The sequence below is a fragment of the Tamandua tetradactyla genome, chromosome 2 (assembly GCF_023851605.1).
Source record: "Tamandua tetradactyla isolate mTamTet1 chromosome 2, mTamTet1.pri, whole genome shotgun sequence".
NCBI lineage: Eukaryota > Metazoa > Chordata > Mammalia > Pilosa > Myrmecophagidae > Tamandua > Tamandua tetradactyla.
Window position 1 is genome coordinate 67,250,513 of NC_135328.1, and position 21,388 is coordinate 67,271,900.

At 34.0% G+C, this 21,388-nt stretch overlaps 1 long non-coding RNA gene across 1 annotated transcript in view; it reads left to right on the plus strand.

Moving 5' to 3' along the window:
- Positions 1-21,133, plus strand: part of LOC143660633 (uncharacterized) — a 407,362-nt gene extending 386,229 nt beyond the window's left edge. The window contains exons 3-4 of the long non-coding RNA XR_013164152.1: positions 20,414-20,720; positions 21,023-21,133. This is a non-coding gene — a long non-coding RNA (uncharacterized LOC143660633). The remainder of the gene's footprint in view (positions 1-20,413; positions 20,721-21,022) is intronic.
- The last annotated feature ends 255 nt before the right edge of the window (positions 21,134-21,388 follow it).

Consider the following 21,388-nt stretch of genomic DNA (forward strand, 5'->3'; position numbering starts at 1 on the left):
CAAGAACCATGTGTATTTAGCTCAGTGCCTGACTCATAGTAGGATTGACTAGTATTTGTTTCATTTTATTTTAAATGAACTATAGTAAAATGTAAATATTTCATAAACATCCTAAAATCATGGAAGTAGGTACAAAATGCTAACTTTCCTGTGGTTAGTTTCCCATGTATGGTCCATATACTTACTGTGCAATATAGGAAACAAATGGTAATTCAAATGTGAATGTGGTGGAAAGTGAATACCTATTTTTAAAAAAAATGCATGCCATTCTGAAGCATCAGTTTCTGATTTGGGAACTTCAGTTTGACTTCTGGCTTTGTCAGTAACTGTACTGAAGAGTTACCTGACCTCATGGTGAGGCAAAGCCTGGTTGAATACACTCGCCATAACCGTTTCTTCTGCCTATGATCCTTAACCTTTACTGGGAAAGTATACATTACTTTCAGACATCTACTGAGTTTATCTTCAGTAAAATAAGAAACTTACATCTTAAATTATAAACTCTGTGGGAATTATCCCACAGAGTAAGAGAATTGCTTCATTTTCAGAAGGATATTTTAATCTTCCTCCTGTGAGCGGAAAAAAATTACCTTCAGATTAGGGAAACAGACTAGATTTGTATGTGTAGCTGTAATAACTGTTATTCAGAAAAGTTTTGCATTAGCCCAAGGGATAAAAAACTAAATAAGAATGAACTTTGGTTGTTAAAGAAAAAAAAAGTTAAACCAAGCATAGCATTTCAGTCAGATCTCAAATGTACTCTCTTAATCCCACTTTTTTTAGGCATAACAAATATTCCATCTTTCTCCCTCCTCCACCCAAATTTATATGCATTGTATGGGCATGAGAGGTAGCTTATTTCAAGTATAATGTCAGTTGTGTTATTTGTGCTGTCATTCCTCTACTTTATACCCATATCAGATATAATCACAGTACTCCTTCCTGTGGATCCTTACAGCTTCCTAAAGAATGCCTGCCTCTGCTGATTTGTCACCCTTGCTTCTTTAGTGCGTGTTTTCTAGCTAAGAGAACTGGATTGTGATTTCAGGTCTGCTATTCATTAATTTCATCATCTTTAGTAAGCAATATAAAATCTCTGATCTATATTTTACTCTCCTGTAAAGTATAATGATAACAGCTATTTCATAGGACCTTTGCAAAAAGACTAAGCTAGTATTTATGACCACTTGTACCATAGTACATGGTAAATGACAAATAAATAGCATTTATAATTTAGGAGACCCTCATATATGTGATATGTACCAGGGCATCCAGTACATTTCACATCGTAATATTTAGGAAATTTATATGTCATTGTAAATGTCTCAGTAGACCTATGAGCATAGAAACCATAAGAGTAGAGACCATATAATCCCATCCTAAAACTTACTTAGCGTAATGTCTGACTCATAGTTGATACAGAGGAATGTTTGTTGAAAAACTGTCATGCTCATACCTCCCACCTTCTTTCACCCACTATGTTTCCCATTTAATTTTTTACTTCCAAATAAAATGTTAGCAAGACATTCAATGCACTGATTGCAATAGGAGTCTGAAGTACTTTCAGGTGATAAATTAAGCATATTCAATGTCATTGTTGCCTAATTTATAGCCCTACCAGACCAAGGTGAGGAAGTATGATGTTGGCAAGAGGAGGCTATTAAAGCGACACATACCATATAATCTCCTTTACTTTTGGGGAGTCAGCAAAATAAGATGCTAAAATTGCCCTCTATTGATTCATAAAATAATTCACTTTGACCAATTTCCTTGCTTTGTTGTACCACAACTTTTCTTCCATGCCCATAAATTTACTTTTTATTCTGAGATTCCGATGTGCATCACCATTGACTTATAGGAAATACATAAAAATTAAATATAGTAGTCACAAATCCCTTCTTTGATATGCTTTGGGATACCTGAATCAAGTAGAAATTCAGAATTAATACATTAATAAATATCAAGAGACAACAAAAGGGAAATAAATACAAGAAATATTATTTATGTCTTAAGCTAGAAAGTATAAGTATTCTGCTTCTACTATAGCCACCTTTCTCTGACACTGATCTAGAATCCATACACCTTAAGTTCTAACCCAAAGATGCTGTGCATCATAGGTGGCTTAACTAGCTCCTGGCCTTCTTCATTAGGAAAGTACCACCATATCACCTAGGAAATGGTTCCTGTTTTTTCATAGACCTGTTGCATTTCTGGAATTCACTTACAGAGCTCAGCATGCCCCCATTATTGAACACAGTGAACAATGTCCTCAGCCCTCAGTGATGTGATATATGTTGCATAATCTAGTATAATTCATACTAGTTAGGATAGTGCTATCTATTATAATAGGGAGACTGAACATTTCAGTGAAGTAATACAATAGAAATTGCTTCTCATGCAGGTCATGATCTTTGTTGCATGAATAGTTTGGCAAGGGACCTTTAACATGGAGTTTCTTGGGTCATCATGTTCATTTCTATGCCAACCAGTCAGAAAGCGGAGGATTTTATGGTCAGACATCACATCTACTCAATCTATTGCCTAAAACTCACATGTATATGGCCATACATAACTGCTAGGAAAGCAGAGTTTATAGTTTACCCTGTGCCTAGGAAGAAGAGGAAATGCAGTTTGATGAAAATTTTGTAATTTTTGCCACAAAAATAATACCTCAATACAATGAACTAAAATCTAAATTTGATCTATATGGTAGGAATTATATGCTTATGTTAGCAGTAGGTGAGACCATAATGCAGTCTCTTAAAGATTGAGTAATTGCCCAAAGTCATATAGGTAATTAGTGGAGGATTGTAGGAGGTTGTAAAATATTGTAGACTTTAGTTCCCAGTCTGGCATTCTTTCTGACATGTCATCTGGCAATAGAGGTATAATTTGTCACATTCCATCACTCCAAGATGCAGTTCTGCAGTTAATTGGGTAGTGAGTACATATAGCTTTATTCAGAGTGTTTTACGTATATTGTTTGCTTTTGACTCAGTGCACATAGGAGCACAGCTGAAGCTTATTAGTTTAATTAGAAGTCATTTAAGCATCATTCATTTCACTTTTTATTTGTTGTCAGTAATTTAGATTGTGAGCCCACTGGACAGGAACTGAAGTTAATTTCATGTTTTCTAGCTCCTTTGAAGGTACTGGTGGTAAATAAAGATAATCTAGTTATAATTATCCATTGTAAGCTATTTAAATACCATTTATGCTTGACTGCACTAAAATATGACAAACTTTTTAGAACTTTATTTCAGACAACCTTGTATTAAGAAATCCCCTTTATTCTATTTTAAACTACTTTTGACATTTTTTGGTGATCTTTTCTATTTTAATGATTTAAAAAAAATTGACATTCCTTTCATTTCCCTATTTCTTGGAAAGCATCCAAATGGTACAATAGTAATTTATAGCTTTTCAAGCTCTATGTGACTTAATTAAGCCCTTGCCCTTTAATTTTAATAATTGTTATTTTTATTATGATTGAAGGTTTTTTAAATATCACAAAAAATGAAGATAAAAAATGGTGATAGAAACAAAATAATGGTTTTTTTTTTTTTGTTTTGTGAGCGGAAACTAGTTTTAGTATTAGCCCATTATAGAAATTTTAGCATTTAGCATGCCACCATGGTAAGTCTTTTTATGTTCATCATCTTTCTTTTCATGAGCCTCCAGACCTCTATGAAAATGTCCTAAATCCCCAACTATTATTCAACTGGCACATATTCTTCCCCTTGAGTCAGTTGCTAGAGGAAGGATTAAGTATAAATAAATCTGTTAGAATGTTTTGACAGTAGACAATATACAATGTCTACAGACTTACCTGAAAGGTCTTTGGACAGATAAGGTGAGAAGGTAGGGAGAAGGGATCATATTGTGTTTTTTAAATTTCTTCTCAAAAAGAATTGATAAAGTTATACGAAGACAGAATTGAGTATCCCTAGTGGAGAAAATCTGAAGGCTTTGGGTGACTGACATTAGAAACTACACATACAAACCAAGGGTTATTGATGGAGGGGCAAAATGTGATTATTAATGTACATCACTGCCTCATTTCTCAGTGTTATTAAGGAGCTGATGCCACAATAATGGAGGGCACTCTTTGAACATTAATTTTTTCTTCTTCATGATTTTAAGAATGAATCCCTCTTATTTTATTTGTTCAGTAAACATTGTACACCTCCATCTCTGAGCCAAGTGTTGGCCTCAGTACTACATAGATGTAATATCTAGCCTCATGAAATTTATTACAGACTTAATCACATTCTTTAATAAACCATGCTCATGGTTTATAGTTTTGTATTATTATGAGCACCAGTTAGTACAGTTTTACAAAATACACTGCAGCTATCAGATCCTTAAAATTTGTAGAGAGCTTTGTCTACAAATTGATCCTTTAGCTTTCCATTTTATATTCTTTAGAATCTTTGCCCCCTTTTATTATATTATTGTTTATTCACTCTGATCTACTACCTTACCTTGTGTTAGTTTTAATTCATTATATCACTCATCTTGACTTTCCAAATGAACTTCTTATTCTTTTAATAGAAAGCAAAGCACATGATTAGTTACCAGATTTTTATAGGATACTTCATGTACTATAAGAAAAGAATTAGTAAATATGTTAATCAAAGGGCCGGATAGGTAATACTTTAGGTATCTGTTGTGTGTTTTTACTTTTCTTTGTAGCCATTTAAAAATATTAAAAATCATTTTTAGCTTGCCAGTGGTCCAAAAACAGGCTGTGACTCAGACTTGGCAAATAGGCTACATTTTTGTCACTCCCTGATTGTACTGTAAAATCAGCAATATTTGAAATTCAACTGTGTTGAGTTCGAACAATTCCTCCTTTCTATACCTGCAATTGTAAAATGGTGTGGAAAGTAGAAAAGAGATGGACATGGAAAAAACCAACCAAGTGTATTGTCAGTCCCTGGCTAACAAAGCAAATAGTGATGCATTTTAGCTAAACTGTAATTTGTTACATAGATTTTGCAACAGTATTAAATATGCAGGCAAGTTGTGTAATATTGATGATATATATTAGTTAAAGTTTTTAGCTTTCAGAATTATTTTATTCTTAGACATTCCAATGCTTGAGATTTTACTGGCTAAACCAACAATCCCCACCCCTTTCCTTGTGATGTATTGTAAAGTAGATACGGTATACAATCCTTTAAAATTACCTTATATTTTAGTAAAATACATGAAGAAATCACATGATGTTTATTGAGAAACCTTTAGAAAAATAATCTCTAAGGGGTAGTAGCTACAATTTTGTTATCTTACAATACTACATACTATCAAGGAAATAAGTATGATGCCTCATTTTGAAAATATAGCTGTTCTAAATGGCTGAGCCTTTCACCTTGGGAAATGGATTGAATCAATTGGGCTCTTAGCTGGTTTTAGTAACCAAGGTAATTCTCCATAGCACTTAGAATGCTAAATTTAACTGTCAACTTGTAGCCTTGTATCTGCATTGTAAAAGCTGGCAAAGTATATACAGAGCTTTTACCAAGAGTAGAAATATCTAAGCTCTTTTCTGAGCATCTTTCTCCATCCCTGCTCCCGGAGAGATTTTTCCCTTACTACTGAAAAGGGCTTAAAGTATAATTTTAGTTTAATAATTACATTTTCCCTTAGCTCAGCAGTTGCTAAACTTTACAGTGGATATGAATCATCTGGAGGGCTTTGTTAATATGAATATTGCTAAGTCCTTCCCCTCTCCCACAGATACTGATTCAGTAGTTGTGGGGTAATGCCTATGCATTTATCTTTAAAGTATTTATGCCAATTCTCATATAAACATTTCATAGCTCCATATTTTGATAAGTACTGTCATTACTGATAAACTACTTTTATTCCTGAATACCAAAATAAAATTAAACTTCTTTTTTATCTGTACTTCCATAGCAACTTCCATTTCTCTGCTGTAATACTTATTCCTGAGATTGAATGAAAGTGTGATCTTGAAGAAGGTAGAATCACATCTGGGTTTCCAAATTTCATTCCAATGTTTTTTGTAATAAAGAAAGCTGCATTTACCAGCATGTGTCTTCCTCGGGTATTTGTAAACTTGTTGTAGATGCGGGGCTTGCCTTATTGTCTTTGTATCTTTCCCTGAATATCTGTACTTAGTAATGAGTAGGAACTCAATGAATAGGGCAATGTTCTTGACAACTATATTCAAAAGAGTGCTCCTTGGAATGGCAGATGTGATGGTGATGGCAAAAACTTGCACCTTCCAAATATGCCTGGGTTCAATGCCATTTTAATTTCTGAATGTGAAGACAAAGTATAAGGAAATGTGCTGTTCCCATAGCAGCCAAGAGTTTACAGGATAAATATGACTTCAAATAAAAGTCAGAGAAATTTCATGACTATGTAAAGAGGAAAAATCTCTCTGTTGTCAAGCTAATAAGCACTCTGTATTCTATGAAAGTTAGTTTTAGAATTTCTCTAAAGATCTTAAAGAAAGAAAGATAAGTTGGATTTTGTGTCAAGTGTAGGTATTACCTACCTGAAAGCAGAAGTCTGAGTCTGGACTGTGCCACAAGATATGTGATCCTAGATGAGTTGCTTGAGCTTACTGAGCACAAATTCCTTGCATTCCCAGAAATAGCACTATATTTCTCTTCTGGTTCTTTGGAGGATGAACTGAATAATGCATATAAGAACACCAAACATTCATATATGTTGAAAGGGAAACTAGCCAACATATCCCAGAATAATATTTTTTATAGCTTGGTCATTCACTTGATGAGAAGCAGTGGGTTGATTATGTTTGGTAAGAGGAATATGGTTCATACAAGAGATTGCACATGGTTCCATGAATAAAATGAATATTGTATTTCCATGTGAAGATATCAAGGACGTGTTAGGTGTATACTGTATAGCATACATTATTCCAAAATGAATATAGCTGACACACAAGGCATTCGTTTTGTTTTTTTTTTTCCCCACAGCTTATTAAATCCTAACACCCATGTTGGACGTTCACTGACTTTTTAACATTGAATGATTGCTTTTACTTTATGAACATTAGCTTCATACATCATCACATCCACAGTCAATATCATGAGGCAGTATAGTATTTAAGTAAAAATGGAAATATTATGTTTATATTATGTTCATCCATTATCCATTTATATTTATGAACAAATCGTCAATGTGATAAAAATTAATATCACGGGCATTGTTGTAATAGGTGCGTTTGCTGTTTGTTTTTTTTCAAGCATATACTCAATACAAATAGTTTTTTCCATAGTAGTAGGACATAGTCCCATATATGTGCTAGAATCAATGTATAGCACTTAATATAGAGTACTAGATATTTGAATACAAATCTATTGAAATATACAAATGTCTCCATATATTTTACATGCACAAACATATAAAAGCATGTACCATGATATGAATAGGTATGTGAATATGCATATGCATATAGTATAATAGAGAGATTCAGCTGGACATCTGACTGTCACTATCCAGTCATAGCCCAAACTTGTCAGTTTCAATACTAAAATTAAGATATAGAAAATAGGGTTTTCTTGGGGACTTGGCTTTAAGTAAAAAATTGTGGAATTTCAGAAAGCAGTATTTTTACAAATAGCTCATAGAAGCAGATGAAAACATAGTGATGGACATTGAGACAACCACAGACAGAGAGGGAGACAGGGAGAGAGAGAGAAGAGTCTAAGAGCAAAGAAACAGACATACAGAGCAGATGAGAAAAGTGATGGAAAGCTCTGCTAATGTTGGAGTTTTCTGGTTTTAGGTGCCTAGCCTCACTCCTTCTTTTGTTTACCAGAGAACCACATATCCTTGTTGCAAACAAATTATTTTGTACCCAATTTATTCAACACTTTTCTCTTAAGATTGTCTGTGTTGAGAAGCTTTTTTTTTTTCAGAAAAGAAGGGTAATTTTGACTCATTTGTTATCTTGTTAGTGTTCTTTTGTGTTCTAAGACTTGGGTGAAATCTGGCGCTGATCAAAGGAGAGCTTTATGGAAAGGAAAATTGCAGGTAGTAAGTTCTATTGTATCCAACATCAACATTGTATTTTCTCCATGTTTAAAAGAGAAACAAAATGGTCTCAACATTTACTGAGCATTTGGTGTGTGTCAAACATTGTGCAAAGCACTTAACCTACTTTATCTCATTTCCTTGTTCAACAACCTCAGGGTTATTATTCCAATTTAATAAAAGGAGTAACTGAGACTTAACTGGATTTCCTCCTTAAGGCCTCACAAGCCTTTAGCCAGAAAGAAAATCCTGGACTCTAATAATCACTACAGGATACCTTATCACGGCCACAGACATTTCCAGGAACCAATAACATCTGAAGATATTATTGGTTAACTGTTTATCTGGCCCCAAAGTATGATCTTCAGTTATGATTGTACCCATTCTACCCCAGGTAGATGAAAATTAATGTAGTCTGCTAAAACAGCTGATTCCATGCTTGTCTATTGTATCTGTCCCAATATTTGACAATCCATTACATCCAATATTTAATGACATGGCATCAGGAAGTTTTGCTATTATTCTTGATTCCTTAAAGAGTGTATTTTTTTCTGTTATATATATAGTGGAGATAGTATAGATGTGAGTAGTGTAGTTTAAATAACACCTTTCATATCAGTATGACATAAAAGAAAATGACACCCTCTGCTAGGTCTAAATGAATAAAATCAGTTTCTTCATCTGGTGGTTCTAGTTTCTTAGGCGTTTGGTTATGGAAATGGCTCCCCTTGAATCCTCTCCAGGTCTCCATAGAGCGTGCCAGTTTTGGAATCCAGAAGGGGTCAGTTTTAAGACAGTCACATTATTATACTGACCAACCAAGTATTTAGTTCCCAATGAGCCTGGAATAAGGTTTCAGTTTGGCTCAATGTGTCAGAAGCAAACAGACATTAAATGTAAAATCCTTAGAGATTTTATAGTTAGCACAATTATATTTGGTCCAATTACATTCTGGCTGGGACTAAACTCAGTAACGTCCAACCGCTTGATAAAAGGGTGACTTATAATGTAATATTACATCTATCTACCTATGTCTGTGTTGTCTGTACAGAGAGATGCCTACAAATTAATTTTAGTTTGAACTCTGGGGTAGCCATATCCTAATGTTTAGAAGTCATGCATCAGGGTAATAGAGTAAAATTTTGCCTTAACACCATAAGTAAGGTATAGAAAATTAAATTGCATAAAGTGCAGGACAAAAATGTAAAATTCATGAAAAGTTGTTCTTTTTCAGTCAATCTGTGCTTTCAAAAAACATAAATTTAATGTGATGGGTTTTTATTCTACATATCTTTGTTGAAGATTGTATATTGTATAGAGAAAGTCCCAAATCATCATGAAGCAATTACTTCTGTAGTCTGCTCCTCCTTCCTCAAAAGGTAATAACTTTAGCCTGTTTTGATTGAAAAAGGAGACCAATGCAGAACAGGAGTCAGTTTGTTGCATTATAGTATAAACAAATCTCCCTTATAAGCATTGTATTACATGGGTTGCATTCTTGCTGGTCACAGCCCTCTGGATGAGTTATCCTGAGATTTTACTTATATTTTAGTTTTTTTTTCTCTTCAATATATTTGAGATTTAGTACTTTTATTTAATAAATTACTGATACAGATTAAAGAAATCCTAATCAGCAGAAGAAGGCAAGTTGACCTATGTCAAGCTAGTTTTCCATATTAGAATATTTTTTTACATTTATAAACAATAAGTGAAATGACACCATATAACTATGGTTATTTTCTCCTAACAAAGTATAAATTGCTACTAAACCCTAATCCACATTTTCTGACTAATCCAAGCCATCTGCCAATGAGTTTGCCAGATATTTTTATATTCTGGGTTAACACTGATGGACCATTTCATTCCTTTCTTCCTCAGGACTTGAGAGTAAGTAAATACAAGCTTAAGATCCTTAAAGGATCCTTTTATGTTCTTTAATTATGTAGCCTTCTCAAACTGCCACTTAGAAAATCCTAGTAACAGTGTGTTTTTAAACTTCAGCTCTTTTATGACTTAGCATCAGTCTCTTATATAATTGATGCTACCATATCTATGCATTGGGATCAACATCATGTTGTCTTTTGGTCACAAAGAGAACTTTACATTTAAGTCTGGAAAGAAGTGTCAAAAAGACAGATGCAGTTTTCACATTGCTTAGCAATGTTGTGTATATTTACATTCTTATGTGGTGGGTTTATCTGCTTATCTATATCAATTGGCATGAAATTTCCAAATTACAGATTTTAGATCTAATTTTCTCTGGGTCACAGTATAAAATTGGGCTAAATCTTAATTGACTCTGATATAGTTTGGGGATAACATTTATATTTGGCATAAAGAGGAAAGTCTAGCTGAGGTGGGTAGTCTAGGGTTCTAAGTTATTCTATATGTAAAGGGAATAAGCAAACAATAACTCAGCACCCTCACAGGCTTCAGACAGGTCCACTTATTTCTGGGATACACAGAAGGCAGCCTCTTGACTTTTAATAATATCTCAGTCCTACTATTGATAAAGCACCACCGACTTACCCTCTGATAAGTGTATTTGAATTTGTCAAAAGTGAGTCACATTCTACAAGTAGATGATGGGAGAGCAATGGAGTTTATTTTCATGTTTAACAACAATTCTAATAAGAACCCAGAAGAAAGGCAACTGAAAAATTAAGTTAACTCAGGCAGAGCCCAATAAAAATCAATCACCAAAAATATTCCATAATTGATATGGTGAGTGCTGTAGACTCACAGTTCCTTAAGTAATTTATATGTAGTCAGGAAAATGACATTCAGTTATTTGTAATTTCATATTCCTGTTGTGACAGTAGATTATTAACAAATTCCTGATGAATGATTTTGAAATATCTGGGACGCTTTCTAGATTAGTTTATCCGTTTGTATTATTGTATAAGACAATAGAGTTTCCAGGGTAACAACTTTAAGCAAAGGCCTAACCTTGAGCTCCTTAAATAGATGAAAATGTGTTGAAGACACTGAGTGATAAAACATTTATCACTCTGGGATTGCATCACTCTGGGATTGTCAGAATTCTGTTTAACAAAATCATAGGTTGGGGTGGTGTGATGGTGGCTCAGTGGCAGAATTTTCGTCTGCTATGTCAGAGACCTGGATTTGATTCCTGGTGCCTACCCATGTTAAAAACAAAAACAAAAACAAATACCCCATAGGTTGATATGGACCCCAGTGGATTGAATGTTGTGGATAATTTTGAATAGCACACCTGTCTCTAAATTTTGTATGTAAGAGGCAGTGTGATTTTATAACTATATGCCACAGATCCAGTGACACTGAACACTTGCAAGTGTAAGTCTTCAGAGCAGAATTTTAAGCCCTCACTTCTATTATTAAAAGTTGAGGTTACTCCATACTTTTCTGGACAATTCTTTATTACTCCTGGACTTATTCTGCTTTAGTTATTCAAAGGTTCAGGGGTCAGTAAAAATGCCAGCCTTAAAATATAAATTAAATTGGAATCAAATATATTAATTGGGGAAATTATCTTTTCATTACCTTAGAGACTATAGATTTTGGTGTTTTATTTTGTTTTTGTTTTTGTTCTGCTACTCCTGAAGGATTCTTTCCTTATTGGGTTGCAAACCATACCAATAGATGAAAAACTAACATCTTCGACCAATCCTTATTTAACCTTTGATTTTCTGCCTGAATATTATTCTTTTCTTCATAGAATGTGTACATCCTTTTGCTCACACCAACCCTCACAATCATCCTTTAAGGTTAGAGCATACATATATTTACAGTTGAGGACTCTGAGGCCCAGGTATTTCAAGTGCAATATTGAGGTTACATGGGTCATTTACTGCAAAGCAAGGAATTCAATCCAAGAAATTCTGATTTCTCATCTAGTGGAAAGGAATTCTAAACCTGACTCTGTTACTCATCATGTGTATGACTGTAGAAATGTCATATAATGTCTCAGAGTCATGGATTTCTCATCTTTAAAAATAGGGAGAATAATATCTAAGAATTTTATGAACTAGAAGTCTAGATATGAGATAATAAAAGTATAGTAGCTGGTATATAGTTGTGGCTCAATAAAAGGTAATTATTTTTATTCCTGTTGTTAATGTTATGAATATAATATTTTGTATCTTCTTAATAGGCTAAAAGTTCTTTTTTACTGATTTCCTCCAAGATATTTAACACATTTATTATAGCCATCTGAAGAACTCCAGGGACAAAAATGCTACTGATTTCTCAACTTGGAGCTATAATACTTTCCCCCAAAATACTGAATTTACTTATGGCAGTTAAGTTCTCTCTATATATATTATTGCTATTGCATTTTTAATGCATTGTGAGACAACCATGTTTTTATATATTGTTAAATATATAACAATATATAAAACCTATAAACTTTGGTTTGATTAGAAAAAATCTGTCCAATCTACATGTCCAAATAAACTGAAACGTATTCAGCATACAGAAGAATTCTTCATGGGATGGAGAGTTCCTTTAGCAAAGATAATAACTCAATCTTATCACGTGAAATCCTGCATTCTATGTGGCCTCTCAGTCCTTCCAATATTATAAAGTTCTCAAATGAAAATTACATTTCAAAATTGCCAGTGAAGTACTTAGAAGCACTTTCTTCACTTTGCTTCCAGTGCTCACAGTCCTTGTTTTGCCTTGACTTTCACTTGCTGCTTATTTTTGTCCTCTTTTCACTGCTCTTCCTCTTCTCTGGATCTCCTAAAATTGATGTGTCCTAGGGCTTAGCACCAGGACCTCTTCTGCTCTCCCCTCCCCTCCCCTCCCTTCTCTTCCCATCTTTTCCTTTCCTTTTCACCTACACAACTAACTTCTTTAGAGAACATATTGCATCGCATTATAATAAATCCCATGCATATGCTGATGACTCTTACTCATATATATATATATATATATGAACGTACAAATATTTGGATATATATGACTTTAAACAGCAAACCAGCATAAAACCCTCTAATGTGTCCCCATTTCTCTCCATTCAAATGCCAAATTACTCTTACCTTCTTGGCTTTATCCTATGGTTGTTTTCCTCCTGCTTATTTTATATCAGCTCCAATTTCCAAACCACTGCTTTTTTGATACACTAGGCATACCCCTTACCTCAGGGCCTTTGCACTTTGCTGTTAGGGTTGCCTGAAATGTTCCTTCTGTGAATTTTGTTCACATTTTACCTTCTCAATGAGGTATCACTCTTTTTAAAACTGCATCTCTTCCATCAGCATTTCCAGTACATCTTACTCTGCTCAATTTTTTACCATGGTGCTGATCTTCTAAATACTAGATAATTTACTGTTATATTTATTATAATTTGTTTATATTTCTGCATTAAAATGTCACCTCCACATGAGCAGTATTGTTGTCTTTCTTCACTGATGCATACATCATACAGGTTGGCGTTGGAGTGACAGTTTGTTGCATACAATTCACATGAAACTCTTGATCAAATGGAAGAATGAATGTGTCATATCCTTGTGTTCCCACATTCTCTTATATTTCTTCTGACAAGTGCTTTCCCTACCAGTTTTTCAATGAAGCATATGTGTCTATTATGTGGCAGACCTGACCATGGACCTCCGAAGTACAGAAGTGAATGTGATCTTATTCCTACCCTCAAGAAGCTTCTGGTCGTGTAGGAAGACAGGAAAGTAAATATTCCATTGCAGTGAGATTTCCACTGTAATAAGAAACATTTGAACTGCCCAGCACAGTGGATCCTAAGTTATACAATGAACTATAGTTAATAGTACAATTATGAAAATATGTTTTCATCAATTGTAACAAATGTACCACACCAATGCATGGTGTTAATAATATGGAGGTATGTGAGGATACTATATGTTATGTATGATTGTTCTGTAAATTTATACTTTCTATAACTAAAAGTATAAGAAATACTTGAAGAAATGATCTTAAGACTTAGCTCCAGAAAATTAACTTAAGATAAATTGTGTTTCTCCATCCCCTAGTTCATCATAGCAGTCTGAAAGAGCAGCTGAGCTTTGAACAAAGGAAAGGGTGATAGAGCCCAGTCTGGTATTTAAAAGGGAAATGTCTTCATTGTCAAATTCTCAAGCTAAAACTTAGCATGTGTATTTTCTGAAAATCTGAAATATTTTCTGGTTATCATTATTTATATCTTCATTCATCTCTGCATGCATTCTACTAACTGTTTATCACTGTTATATGGACAGTCACTCTGTAATATGTTGCATATCTGTTAAATGTTGCACATTTTCTTCTAATTTTTCAATATTCTTACTTAGTGTTTTAGTCTAATATATTGTTTGGATAAAAGTATGACTGGAAACTATTTCAGGTTGTCCAAGTTGTACAAACTTAAGTGTTGAATTTAATGTTCAGTTTTGGTGAATGAGTCTTCATTAATAAGTACATATTATTTTCAAAAAGCTAATCAGTATATATTTTAAAATATTATGGCTTTGATAAAGCTTTCTTATTTAAACTTATTGATGAAAGATTAACAAATTTCATACGTCTTCTCTCATCTTTTTTTATTTCTGTCTTACTTTTTTGAATGAATAGGTTAAGTAAAAAGAAACAGATTGTATGCCCCACACATCTTACATTTTGAGTGATATAAAAACACCTGTTCCCTTGATGTCTGTCACAAATAAATTCTAGCACTGTTTGACAAGGCTAGGTTCATTAGATGTAGGATTTTTACTCATAGGTCTCTACAGTCAACTCAAACTACTAGTTGATCTTGTTGCCAAGGAGGATAGAAATGATAAACCATAACTGGTTGAGGTAGGCGGCAAGAAGTTAGAAATTAAATAATAACAATGTGATTGGCCCATATACTGCCTCTGCCTCTGAAGGAAAAGTGACTGAAATGTAGAGGAATGCCCCAGGTCACATTTGGTTTTAGTGTTTTCACATTTAGTTCTAGAAATGAAGCAATGATTCTTTACTTCTGTTTTTTTTCTCATTTTCTTCAGTCCCCTAGGAAATGATTCTTGGCCTAGTGGTGGGATAGTTTCTATTTTCCAACACTGATTTTTCCTTCTAGTATTCTTAAGCTAATCTCTTTAGGCTCTGGTTCATGCCATTTTCTCATTAGTCAGTCCAAATATCATTATTTTGGAACTGTGTCTGAGAACTAAGCTAAGCTTTTAATTTTGAATGTGAAATTAGGTCACTGAATTCTCAAAGCATATTCTAAACAAGGCAAGTGGGAACAGAGGACTTTGAAAGGGGTTCATGTAATAAAAGATTTTCATTGTAAGTGGTTGGCATTGGAGTGACACAGTTTGTTGCACAGTTTATTGACTATATGGCCATAGGCAGTATTCTCTTAGTATGATTTCTACTTTTGCAAAATGGGGATAATGCCATTTACCTCTAAGATTAATTCTGATTATAAGAACTTGGCACCTCTTCAACTCTCAATCTGTGTTAATTTCTTATTCCTTAAGGTCAAGAGAGGACTTGTTTGATGAACCAGTAAATGGACACAGTCAAAATATGTCCCTTTTTAAATAAATCCAAAAAATATACACCTTATTTATTTTCTTTTCAAATAATTCTGTTTTGACCTTTATTTTAAGAATTCTTCCTGACATTGAAAACAGTTCATTTCTAAAGCTTCTTCATTACTTTTATGGAATCTGTTAATTTTTTTTCATGGGAAGCACAGTGGTATTCTGGAAAAACAAAAACCAAAAAAAACATTTGTTGTTGCAGTCAAAGTATTTAGATTTTTAACCCCCAACTCTGTCTTGTACTAAGTGACCTAAATTAAGTTACCAAGATCTCTTTGTATCAGTTTGCTCATTTATAAAATAGATGCAATAATACTATCTACTTTACACAGTGATTGTGAGGAATGCCATCTAATCAGCACATTGTCACTATTCATTCAATACTAGTTTTGTCTCCCACTGTGCTTTGTCTGGAAAATATAATATCACCTCTATCTGCCTCACAAGTTGATGGGTAACTTATGTTAGATAAGCATATGGGAGCATTTGAAAAAGCAGTTTTATATTTAAGGAATCAGAATAGTACTAATAGTTATCACATGGTCCTCTAATCATTTTTTCACAGTCTCAAAGACTTAATTCTTACATTGCTCCTCCTCCTCCCTTATTCTTTTTACCTAAATCTTGCTTTTCATGCTCTAGTCATTTTATCTGACCCCTCAAATCTCAAGATAAGGACATTCAGCAGAAGGGTGAAAGAAAATAGTCTTCCAATCTCAACTTTTATGTCAAGAAGCCTAAGAGGCTTTCCCAATCATCTCCCTCTGCCCAAACTTTGGGGAAGATTCTGAAAGAGGGTTTCCTTCTATCTAGAGATTATCCAAGTCAATAGGTCTGTGGATTTGAGTTCCTAATAAAAATGTAAGTGGGCTAAAGCTAGAGTCATTCAGATTGGCTTTGGGAGCTTTTAAGTTTTGCCTCACTCAAAAAACCTGTCGAGAGAAATTCATACTTATTTTTCTCCCATGTAACTCCTATGAAACTAAATTTGGGTTTAAGAATTACCCTGTCAAATATATTTATTCATAGTTCATCTTTTCTTTTATGTTGTTATTGGTTTGATCAAGTGAGGGTGAGCATTGTGCTTGGTATGGAAATTTCATGAAGGTGAGAGATGTTTCTTGGCATTACAGATCAAACCAGGAGGTAAAGTCATAGAAAAAAAATAGGGTCTAGAATGTTCTATGTTCTCATTAACCCATTCAATTAACTGTAGATTAAGCCCAGAAAACCCATTTTTATATGTTATATACCATTCATTCTCCTTGCCTGTATTGCGTATCATCTCCAATTTTTTGTTTTGTTTGTTTTTGAGGTTTTTTTTTTTGTTGTTGTTGTTGTTACATTTTTGCATCTCCAGCACCTGGCAGAGTATCTGGAACATGGTAGATACCGAAAAAAATTGTTGACTAAATGTTAACATGCCTGTGAATGTTCCTTTGGAACCTTCAAATATGATTTGGACTACATTTAATCATCAGTTATATCTGCTCTAGAAAGGGTTTTTATGTAATTAGAATATTGGATTAGTAGCATCCACTTACCTTTCCAATTTCAGATTCTTTGAGATTCCCCAAATGAAGTATACAAGCAAGCTAAAGGGTAAGATTGCTGGCCTTTGCCCTCAAAGGTTTAAGAATTTTAATTATCTAAAGCATTATTTGGGGGTCTTGTGATAATGGTTAACCTTTTGCATTTATAGCAAATAGGATAATACTATTAGTGTAAACCTGGCTCATTATTGAAAAGATTATAATTACATAAATTAATCATTATAATGTCACTCTATCCTTATTATCCTGACCAATGGCATAATTGACCTATAAATATTTATGAGTCATCTTTATATACCTAGAACAATACAAGGAGTAATGACACTGTTATGATTGGAAGAATGATAGAATTATATCCTCTGATATGATGAATTAAGAAAAAGTTTGTCATTTTTATTCATTTATGGACTACTTATAGGATAGAAATGTATGTGGTAGGTGGGACTATATAGTTTGTTTCTTTAGCATTACATTCAGTTTGACTTTATCTTGAAAGAGGAAATGCACAATGTCATGTATATCACATTATATGCAATTTTACATAAAGAGGACTAAAGAGAGGTTCAATGATTGTATCTTGTTAAAGGAGGCAAAGAAATGTGGTTGGGCATATGGTCCTTCTAAGAGACAGTGCTTTGCATGGCTAAGTATGTAGACTCTGAATTACAACAGACTTGGACTTGAAGCCTGGTTTCACATCCTGAGCTTTAAGAAAGTGATAATAACCCTACTTTAATGAGGTATTATTGTGAGAAATGCATATTACAATGTGAAATATTCAAAGCTTCTGGTACCTAGTGTTATGTAGAGATCAACTATTATCTCCTATATTCAATTCCCTACTCTAGATGTTTACTGTCTAATAAGATAGCCACTAACCATATATGGCTATTTTAATTTACATTGAAATTAATTAAATTTAAGTAAAATAAAAAATTTAGTAATCAATAGCCCCATGTGACACAGAGAACATTTCCCACATCGCAGAACCTTTCTGTTAGTGCTGTTCTGTAGTATTACTATCAGATACATCAGTGTGATGTGGCTGCTTCTTGTCATGTGAACTTCTCTTAGATATATTTGAACACAGAAATGCCAACTTCCCCCATTCCCTGTGTAATTGCTAACAATAAGCACTCTTAAATAAGTACAGAACTTTATCTCTTACTTAGAAACAAAGATAAAAGCAAAATTTTATTCAACATTATCAGTAGATTATGAACTGTGCCTTAAAAGATAGCTAGGTTTTGTCAGTGGTAGAATGCCCACCTTTCATAAAGAGACCAGGGTTCAATTCCCAGACCGTGAATTCCCCCCCCCACCTCACCCCCCACCAAAGAAAAGATACTTAGGATTTGGAATGCTTAGAAAGAGAAGGACTTGAAGAAAACCTCCACAGTGGACGGCGTTTCAGAGTTCGGCTTGAGTGTGGCCAGGTGGATACAAAAGTGATCCTGTTTTAAAGAAGTAAAAAGAATATGCTTAGGATTAAAGTAAGTCATTTTTTTCTTGGGAGAATGGAGCCACATTAAGGAGGGATTCTAAGGCCTGGCAGACGTTTAAAGTGATGTGACACACAACCAAAATACCTATAATGAAATAATGAACAAAACTAAGATAAAGATAAAAATGGGATCTAAAATTGCATGTGATAGGTGAATAGATAGGGATAAAATATCATAAAATGTTCATGGCAGAATTGATTTGTTTGTATAGGGTGCCTCATATAAAATTCTTTAACTTTTCTCTGTATTTTAAAGTTTTCATGGTAAAATATTAGAAAATTTGCATGTAGACTATGATTTCAACTTTGCGCTAATTGTATCTGAAAGAAAGACTGAAATGAAATGACCAGAAAGTGTATTTATACTAAAAAAAAAGTTTCATTTATTCATTTTTCTTGGTTATAATAATTTAAAAACTTTTAAAATGAAAAGGCAAAGATGTCTAAATTTAGTTTGGAAAGAAGGAATTCATGATCACAATATAGGAGCATGAAGGCTTGGGCATTAACTAGCTATATGACTTTATGTTAATTGCCTAATCTTAAACTATCTACATTTCAGTTTTGTTATTTCTATGCTGTGACTGATAATATACAACTTCTTAGGTTGTCATGAGGATTGAATGTTTTAATACATGTAAAGTGTGTAGCATAGGGCCTACACGCAGTAAATACTGGTTAATATTTTAGGAAACTGAGATTTTAGAGGAAAAAAAATACAAATACTGCCACCCCCCTGTATTAGGCTTGTATAGAGAAACAGAACCAATGGGAGATATCCATAAGTACGAGATTTATAAAAGTGTCTTACACAACCATAGGGATACAAGAGTCCAAAATCTGTAGGGCAGGCCATGAGACTGGCAACTTCAATGAAGGATGTCAGTAAAGTCCATAGGAAAGGCTCGCTGTATGAAGAAGTGAAAATTCTCTCCTAAAAGTCTTCAAAAGATTGGATCAGATTCAACTGCTTAGATTTTCTCATTTGTGGAAGGCACCTTTAGTTGATCATAGATGTACTCAGCCACAGATGCAACCAACTGACTTATGATTTAATTAACTAGCCTTCTGGTTTATCAACCAACAATAATACATCCTTGTAATAATGGTTAGGCCAGTGCTTGCCTGACCAGACACCTGGGCACCATCACCTGGCCAAGTTGACACTAGAACTTAACCATCACAGTCACCCCTTGTCAACCTGGCAGCTATACACAGTACTGGTGGTAGGTGTCACCTAACATATATGTGCATTTCCGGTTGTATGCAGCAGTTAAGTAGGTGAAATGTGTGACTGTTATTGTGGTGTTGTGTGGAAATAAGGAATGTGTCATCACAATATAGACACATGGAGGCTTAGCTATTAACTACCTGCACAATTTTACTGTTAATTAACTATCTAAATGTCCATTTCATAATTTGTGAACTGTGACTAATAATAGCAGCAACTTCCAAGGTTGTTGTGAGGATTGAATGTTTTAATACATGTAAAGTGCATTATATTTTAATGCATTAAATGCACTAAATTTCTCCAGAATAGGGTAACATTCACTCTTAAATTTGATATCCTGTAGCTCAAATACTTGAATATGAACAATACAAATTATGTCATATGATGAGAAAAAAAACAAGATATTTGCTTTATGAACAAATACAAACTCACAACAAGATAGGGAGGAAATATTCATACCATCAAATGCCCCAACCCCCACTGCATTTATTTAGCAAGTTGTGTATTTTTTAATGCCTGGAACCAAGATAACTTTTTTTAATGAACTATATATTTTTCCTTAAAGCTTGCTAAGTATGTTGAAGAGCTTGGAAAAAAGATTTACAAGTGGTGGATCAAACGTTATTGGTGAAGGATTGCTGCCCTCAGAGGAAGTCAGAAGTAGATTAAATTTGCCACAGAACACCCTTTGATCCTGCTGGTTTATAGAACAAAAGACTTCTACAGCTGTTAGCCTATTAGGATTCCCTGGGGACAGAACTTGATCAGGAATAAAACACTATGTAGAAAAGTGAAGCACAGAGAACGAGCTATCTCTCGAGGTTCAGTGGATGATTTTTGTGCTGTCATTGATTTCTTCACCTTGAACAACGGTAAGAGTTTGTATAAATTCAGCACAGAGCTCTCCATGCAGTTGTTTATAGCTTCAACTTTCAAACTTTTCATCACAGAAAGCTCATTTTCTCTTTCTGGGCTACATTTGGCATTGAAAGAATAACTTATTCCATGGAGGTTGGAGAAGGTGCTAAGATTATGAACTATAATTTAAATATATGTCCTATCTTTTCCTAAGCCCAAAGAAAAATATATGGAAGATTCCTTTGATCCCTTTACTTATTTGTAAATAAACATGCAACATGCAATAATGGACTGTCTTTTATGGGTTAATTTGTAGGTATTCCCTGGCTAATAAATCCTGAACCAGGTATTTCCATATATAACAATGGTCAAACTATCCAAGCGGCAAAGTTTGCCTCAGAGTCTTCATTGTGTCACTGAGAGCTGGAAAGCCAGGGCTATCTGCCAGGATGAGACAATGAAGAAGGTAAAGACATACCTGTGTTCATTGAAGTGCTTTGTTCCATTCTTGTCACAACATTCTTGGACAACTACTTGGGATAGCAAAACAATAGATTCTATTGTTCTATGGAGGGTTATACCTACCTGAATCATGTCTAACCTGACAGTGTATAGCTGGGTTTGCAGTGTTAGAAAAATAAAAATGCTTCCTAGCCATGAGAGATAAGTGAGTATACTCCTT